Here is a 7957-nt window from a genome sequence, read left to right as displayed (position 1 = left end):
ATTAACAATGGTGTGAAGGCTTGCATACGCCCGGATAGATTAGATATGAATCTTCTGATGAAATTGACCTTGCCGATTAGGGACTGCAACTCAGTCTTATTCAGGGGCCACGACTTTATTGATGGCCGCTATGGTCTTCCGGTTGATTTCTATCCCACGTTCGTGAACCATGAATCCCAAGAATTGTCCGGCGGATACACCGAAAGCACACTTGTTCGGGTTCATCTTCAGCCCATGTTTCCTTGTGCATTCCAGTACCTGTCGCAAATCAGTTAGATGTTCCTGGTGTCCCTTTGATTTGACTACGACATCGTCGATGTAAATTTCCACCAGAATGCCAATAAGTTTGTGGAATATGTAATTCATGGCTCGCTGATACGTAGCGTCGGCGTTCTTCAAACCGAAAGTCATTACCACCCACTCGAATAAACCAAGGTGACCCGGGCATCTGAAGGCCGTTTTGGATATGTCTTCTTCGGGCATTAGTATCTGATTATATCCAGCGTTTTCATCCATGAAACTAATAACTTTGTGTCCCACGGCGGCATCTATTAGCACATCAGCCGTCGGCATTGGGTATCCGTCCATCAGTGTGGCCTGATTGAGATTCCTAAAATCGATGCATACGCGGAGCTTTCCGTTCTTCTTGTATACGGGTACAATGTTGGAGATCCATTCGGCATAACGGCATTGCCGAATAAATTTTGCTTCGATTAGCCTCGTTATTTCGGCCTTTATATCGGGTAGGATTTTAGGATTACACCGCCGTGCGGGTTGCTGATATGGCCGATATCCCGGCTTTATGGGTAACCGGTGCTCAACAATAGATCGATCTAATCCGGGCATCTCATGGTATTCCCAAGCAAAGCAATCTTTAAACTCTCGTAATAAATTTGTCAATTTACATTTGTATTCCGGATCCAAATTTGCACTAATGTACGTCGGCCTTGGCTTGGTGCCATCGCCCAAATCTATCATTTCTAATGAATCGGCTGACGTGAACCCGTGCCCTAGCTTTCCATCTTCCCGGACGAACTGATCCATTTAATCTGAATCTTCAGAGCCGACTGCTCGGATCGGCTGTAGACCAAAATCGGACACCTTCAGGAAATCGGTGTCCCATATCCTCTTGGATATGCACTTGACATTCTCGCAGCTCCATTGCTGCGCATCGGCTGCCGCGACGTTGTATGCAGAATCGGCGGTGACCACTTCGATGTTGTCGCCGACCCACTGTACGAGGCATTGGTGCATCGTAGACGGGATGCAGCAATTTGCATGTATCCAATCTCGGCCGAGTAGCATGTTGTAGGACCCTTTGCCATTAATAATAAAGAAAGTAGTAGGAAGGGTCTTACTGCCGATGGTGAGGTCGACGCAGAGTGCGCCGCGGGCGGGAGACACGTTGCCTTCGAAGTCCTTGAGCATCATGTCTGTCCTAGTCAGGTCGTCATCACTCTTCCCTAGCTTCCGAAACATGGCGTATGGCATGATGTTAACAGCAGCTCCTCCATCTACTAGTAATCTGGTGATGGGTCGGCCGTTGACATGCCCCTTGAGGAACAGTGCCTTTAGGTGTTGTCGTTTGTCATCTTCGGGTTTCTCGAACGTGGCTGTCATTGGCTCTAAAGCCAATTGTGCCATCTGCTCTTCTATTGCCGACATGTTCTGTCGGTCGGCAGGGGTCATGAATTCCATCGGTAGTATGAAAACCATGCTGATGTCGGCTGCCAATTCATCGTCCCCCCTGTCATTTCTTTTGGGGTGCCAGACCTGAGGCCTACCGTTTTTCTCGTCCATCGTGTGTTGTTGCTCTTCTTCCTGTTGTTCCCATTGGCGGAGACGTTGGATTCTTCATTTTTGAGACTTAGTCAATCCGTCAGGGCACCACCTGGGGTTCACAGGTTTAGTCAGTGGCCTGGCGCGTTCCCATTCTGGCTCACGTCCTAAGGGGTTCTCGTCTGATACTCGACCATCGGCCATCTCTTCTAGCCGATCATGAATGCTGACCTTGTTTTCTAGTTGGCCTATCATTTCACTCACGCCTGTCTTCCGACCGGTCACATCGGTCACTTCTGCCCCCCAGCCGATCACGCACTGGAGGGCGCCGGTCTTCTTGTTCGCGCCAGTTCCTGCTGATCGGCTCTGGCCTTCCATCTCTGGAGCGAGACCTCCTGAATGGCCGATTGTTACGATACGGGCCGTTGCACTCAGGGCAATTATCGGCCGATGGCAACCTAAGGTTGCTCTCCTAGCAGTGGATGAAGAATGGGCATCGCCAGTGATCTTCATGTCGCCGCATCGCTTCTTCCCGGAATCTTGAGCTTTCTGGTTGCCGTTGATATTTGTTGAGCAGAAATTGGGAGGTGACGGGCCTGCGTGGTTCTCCCGATCCGTTGTCTTCATCCTCCATCCGCCGTTTCCCCTTGATGTCTTCAGGCGCCGCTTGATTTCTGGGGTCCACGGTGCCGCTTTTCTTAGCCGATTCAGATGTCAGCACCTTGGTCTGGAGCGAATTCTTCCCCGTGTCAACCATGTTGGTGGGGAAGGGGTGCTGGTCAATCTTCATCGGCTTGGCCAGCTTTGTTGGGACTTCAAATTTGAGCCTGCCTTGTTCGATGGCCGATTGTATCTGCTGTCGGAAGATTTTGCATTCATTTGTATCGTGGGAGGTGGCGTTATGCCACTTGCAATATTTCATCTTCTTCAGTTGCTCAGCCGACGGGATCGTATGGTATGGCGAGAGCTTGATCTGTCCTTCCTTGAGGAGAAGATCGAAAATTTTATCGGCCTTTGATGTGTCGAAACCGAATGCTTCCGGCTCCTTTTTCCCGAACGGACACGATATCGGCTTTTTTCCTTTAACCCATTCTGCCAGGCCGATCTCTGTTTCTTCGTCGGATTCAGCCTCCTCTAAGTACGCCACCTTCTTCTGGAAATTCCTTCGCGGATCAAAGGGGTGTACTTCCTGACCAGACAATCGATGCACGATTGGCTCAGGCTCTCAAACTCCTGCGAAGCATATTTCTCTTTGATATGAGGCAGGAGACCCTGGAAGGCTATGTCGGCCAATTGTGCATCAGTCAGGGCTAGGGAGTAGCATTTGTTTCTGATCTCCCTGAACCTCTGCACATACGAGGATACCGGTTCATCACTTCTCTGTCTGAGGCTGGTTAGATCAGAAAGCTTCATCTCATGTACCCCCGCGTAGAAGTATTTGTGAAACTGCCTCTCCAGGTCAGCCCATGTAATTATTGAGTTGAGTGGCAGTGTAGTGAACCATTGGAAGGCCGACCCGGACAGGGATGACGAGAAAAGGCGCACCCGTAGAGCATCTTGCGCCGCTGCCTCTCCGCATTGGATGATGAATCTGTTCACGTGCTCTACAGTTGAGGTGTCATCCAGCCCCGAAAACTTGGTGAAATTGGGAACTTTGTACCGATGGGGAAACAGCAGTAAGTCATAAGTAGGTGGGTATGGTGTCTTGTATGTGTAGGTTTGCATCTTTGGTTTTAAACCGAATTTCTCTTGAATCACCTCCGCTATGCGTGCTGTCCAGTCTGGTTGTTGCTGATGGGCTATCGGTTGGGGAACCGGCACGTGTTGGTAGACCGGCGGCGGGATGACCGGGTGGTGGGCGAGAACGTGTGGCGCTTGATGTGATGTGGCCGGCTGCGTAGTCGGGATCAGTTGTCTGAGCGAACCGGCCGCTTCGTCATATAGCATGATCGGTGCAGCGCCCCGAAGTGCTTCCGTTGCTTCTGCCCCCCTGCTCATCTCCGACACGTTGGGCTGATATTGCGGCATCATCGGCCGCGTAGCCGATTGGAAAGGTGCCTGGATTGGAATGCTTCCATGGCTGGTCGATTGATCTTGGACGGCCGACGCTGACGGTGCCCCCCAAGTCATTGAATTCGAAGGAGACAACTGCACGGAGGATAACTGAATGGATTGTGGCTGGAGATATGGCACGCTTTTAGGCCCCGGAGGGATTGATGAGGAGGAGGTGCCGGGACCTCCAATTGGAGCCTGGTTTGGCTGGGGAGCCGAGTAGGGTGTATTTGAATAACTCCTAGTCGGGGCCATAATAGGTGGGGCATACGCCGACCCCTGGTACCCTTGGGATACGCCGTTGGCCAAGGAGCTGATGACGGCATTGTATACTGTATTAGAAATCACCGGGGATTGATCAATGAAAGGTTGATAGACAGATTGTTGAACCATCTCGGACATCTTGCCCGAGTCCTCGGCGATTGTGATCTGGCGGGGAGTTGGAAACGGAGTCTTTTTGACAGTTTCCCCGCTCCTGGTGCGACTGAAGGATTGCAGACACGTCTTCCGGTAGTACGCCATCTGCTTTTCCAATTCTTCCTTCTGGTCGTCCTTGAGGTCTACTTCCGTCACCTTGATGACGTTGTCTTCCGAGACTTTGGCAGCTTTCGACATAGTGGCGATTGTATTGGTCCCACTGGGCGTGCCAAAAGTGTGTTGACGCTAGAAATCGGCTGATCGAATCCCCAGCGTCGGACACACGACCCGGGAGAATCTGCTTAACTCTTGTTCGGGTGATCGCCCTGGTGCGGTTCGCGAGGCATGCCAGCTAATCTGACCTGTTGATTGGCAAGGAAAGAAACGTGTTAGATCCCAGAGGTTGCGATCGGCTAAGGTTCCGATCTCGAGATAGCTTATCAGCGAATCGGCCGATTTGCTATAATAAAGAAATCGGCTATAATGCGGCCGATTACTGGGCAGCGTTAGTAAAGAAAATTGCCAGAGTGATCTAAACAACGCTATAGTAACAACACTAGGAATAGATCTAAATCGTCTATGCAGAAAACAATAGATTGAATAACGAAGTACAAGGAAGCCGAAAGTTCCAATTCCTAGCTGGATAACTGGTGATAAAACTAGAACAACAGGTAAGACCTAGGATTCTAGTGAATATCGATAACTAATGAATAAATCTAAACGAAACGACAGCGATGCGCCCAAAGTTAAAGCTTAGATATTACTCGATAAACGGAACTTATAGAATCGGCCGGAGATCAAGTTGATGCAGCCCCGCCAACCCGTATGAACTCGTGAAAAAGAAGAAAAGTATTGGCGAAGTCGCCTGCTTGAAAGTAAGTGCGAGGAAATAGTAGTTTGTTGTATTGCTTTTTTGGTGTCCTTTACAGATCTATGAAGGTGGCTATTTATAGCCTGTTACAAACGATTCCTTAACCGACTAGAACTCTATCTCTAATTTTAAACGAAAACAAATATTTACAAGTATGATTCGTACTGGAGTTGATCATCATGCTCTCATGGGCTGACTCCCTTTTTATCTTCACAGTTCACTTTAAGCCCATACCGGCCCAATTGCTCCAGCCTCCTAATCGGCCGATTTCTACCAACTCCATCAACAAAGGACAGCCGAGTACAGTACACCCGTATCCCTCAGAAGACGAGTACTCAAACAACATTACGACTACCCGACACTCGGGACTACTACAAGACAAGCTTAGCCTACATGTCGGGGGCTCCGACTACTCCGACCCAGGGACCTAAGGTCGGGCGAGGTGGAGTTCCACCCCCGAAGGGTCGGGCGCCTCCGACCCCAGGACTCGGGGTCGGGCGAGGCGGAGTTCCACCCTCGGAGGGTCGGGCGCATCCGACCCCAAGACTCGGGGGTCGGGTGAGGCGGAGTTCCACTCTCGAAAGGCAATCGGCCGATCCTCAACTGTAGCACCAATCGGCCGATTTCCAACCGTGACCTCTGTGTCTTGCCACATCTCCTGATTTCTTCCTTTCCTGACGCCGATTTCATACGTGTCAAAATCTGGCGTCAACACAAACCTTAGAAGATTTTCAATAAAGCTATTTTTAATAAGAAACTAAAATGAGATCAACAATTTAAACTTCATTGTAATTGCTTATGTTCTCTCAGGTCATCAAGTCTCTCAAACCTATGCTAGAACTTCTCCAACCTGTTATAAGTCATAAAATATGTGTAAGGCTTTATCTGGATCTTTGGGAAGGTTAGTCCTAGCAAAAATATTATAATCAGGATATTGTCAAAACAAGAAAGACTTCTGATGGATCTTACTCAGACTTGTCAAAAAGGTCATGGAAAATAATTGCTTATGGAGAGGGACAGAATGAACACACACATTTAGATAGTGGACATGTGCAAGGGCAAAAAGTGATCGCGAGACATAGATGAAGTTATCATAATCGATTGCACATGGTTGGAAAATTGAGTATGGAATAATCCTTAATCTTGAAAGCACTGTAAAATTTTATGAAGCTCAGAGAACTAAGGAGTACTTTATTTTTCTTTTTCTCATTTTTTTCTTTTTTCCTTTTTCTTTCATTCTTTTTTCCTTTTTCTTTCTTTTTCTCCATATTTTTTTCTTGCTCCTTAGAACTCTTTGCAACATAATACTTACTCAGTAGTAGTCAGAGATAATGCGATGACTCTCCCCTATGCTTAGACGATGCTCGTCCTTGAGCATGAAATGGAAGAAAAGATAAACTACTGATGTAAGTACCAAAATCTTCGACCTTCTGGAAAAAATTATGTTATTCCTCAGGAGGGACTTCCATGCCAAAATTCAGAGGCAATAGAGGGGCAAACACCCAGGCGATCGGCCTGAGGGTGTCCAGGCCGATCGTCCTGACCCCTTCTGGCCTCCGTTTCCTTCGCTTTTTATTCCATGCACTGGTGGTTGCCTTCAAGTCTTGATTTTTGTTGAAATTGCACTGAATAATCTCCTAAATATTCATCGAAATATTTTCCATACTCAATAATAGGTTTTGGTCAAGGAGGTAATCATAAAAATGATATAGTTGGGTTCCGGTATAGATGCCCAGCGAGGTTTGTGAGATTTCCAGTGTAGAAATTCACAATGAATGGATAGAAAGGCTAGCAATAAAAAGTTACACAGAAAGGAATGACCAGGTTCTAAATCTCATACCACAGAAGTAAATCCTGAATCAATTCACTCAAAAATAAATCTTGCAACCTATGGTTCATCATGATATAAATATTTGGCTTTGGATGGGTAGAGCAATTGCAAGAAGTATTATTGACAAGGTCAGCATGATTCGTAACCTAAAATACATGAACCTTTGATCCTTTAAAGAGAGAGCAATAAACATATATATGGGTCCAAATTATCATAACCTACACAAAAAGATAAGCTAGTGTTTATGTCAATTTCAGTTTGTGTTAGAGAGAGCATTAGTTCAATGGTGCAATAACCAAGTACAAAAATTAAACAAAGCGTTGCCGATCATCATCTTTCAACATGGCAAGAATTTAAACCATCACAATTAATCACATATCATTAGGTTCAGGTGTTGCATTTTTATTTGAGCATGACATGGTGAAAAAAACACATAAAATAAAACAAAAAATAAAATAGAAAATACCACGCACACCCAACACACATGCTGAAATAAATAAAGAAAAGAAAACTCAAACCACACGTGTGCGTATTTCTTTGGTCCCTTCGATCTTTAATCCAAGTCATCTTGTGGCGGCTCATAATGTGGCTCTCCCTGCTGCTGGTGCTCATCATATCCCTGCTCATAGTGCTCCTGCACTCCACCTTGATACTGATCTAGAGGCACAATTCCCATCATGCCAAACTGATAAGCGTTGCTTATGTTTCCATCTTCAATCCTGTTGGCGGCTTGCCTCACAACATCTTCATATTATAAATTTCTTTGCACATATGCACCTATGATGCGCGCACTTCTCTGTGGCTGTGGCAGGTGGCTAAATTGAGCAAATAGTGGAGCATATGGTGGACGTCCCTAAAAAGAAGGTGTTATGTAACCATGAAAAGCATATGGTGGCAACAGTGGTGGATGCACCAGTTGCTGAAACTCCAAACGTGGTTGATATGTTGGCTGCTGAAAATGTGCTGCAAATGGGCCTTGTGCCCATGTTTCTGCCGGTGCCTCTAGC

This window comes from Setaria italica, chromosome III (genome assembly GCF_000263155.2).
Source record: "Setaria italica strain Yugu1 chromosome III, Setaria_italica_v2.0, whole genome shotgun sequence".
NCBI lineage: Eukaryota > Viridiplantae > Streptophyta > Magnoliopsida > Poales > Poaceae > Setaria > Setaria italica.
The sequence above is the reverse complement of the archived record's forward strand: the minus strand, read 5'-3'. Positions refer to the sequence as shown.